Here is an 845-nt window from a genome sequence, read left to right as displayed (position 1 = left end):
ATATATATATATATATATATATATATATATATATATACACACATACATACACACACACATACATACACACACACACACACACACACAAAATACACTTTCTAGGAGGCGTGGATTGTGCTCGGAGGAATCCCTGGCTATCAATGGGGAAATAGTAATTACTGAATTAACTGAACGGACTGCACGCTGCTTACACGCTAAGAAAGTGACCTTCACCCACTTCTGTCCCGCAGACGCAGCATCCTCACTGCCCTAACTCACAATACAGAGAACCTCATGCTAGCATTGCACTGACGGATATCTATCTATCTTTGGACTCACAAACGAATGTACGTAAGTTTATATCTTCCTATGTGTGTACTCTTTATAGATCTACGCGTGTATATACGAGTGAATATGCTTATATGTGTGTGCGTAGGTATGTGCATGTACATCCAGGGTGAATGTATTTGTATATGTGTTTGTACATATACAGAGTGGTGCAAAAGTAGGCTAACATTTGTATATTTTTATTGTAAAAGTAGGCTAACAGTATGGCTGTGTAACTGATAGACTCCCAAGAACGTGTCAGTGTTCAGAGCGGGCATTTTGAGAATTTACGGGGCTAACATTGTAGAATGTATCTTAAACAAAACAAAATAATTATAAATAAAATAAAATATACAACTATAAACGCAGGCGTGGCTGTGTGGTAAGAAGCTTTACGCCCCCGGCGAGCTGGCAGAAATGTTAGCACTCCGACCGAAATGCTTAGCGGTATTTCGCCTGTCTTTACTTTCTGAGTTCAAATTCCGCCGAGGTCGACTTTGCCTTTCATCCTTTCGGGGTCGATTAAATAAGTACCAGTT

Source organism: Octopus bimaculoides, chromosome 11 (genome assembly GCF_001194135.2).
Source record: "Octopus bimaculoides isolate UCB-OBI-ISO-001 chromosome 11, ASM119413v2, whole genome shotgun sequence".
NCBI lineage: Eukaryota > Metazoa > Mollusca > Cephalopoda > Octopoda > Octopodidae > Octopus > Octopus bimaculoides.
This window is presented reverse-complemented; position numbering follows the sequence as displayed.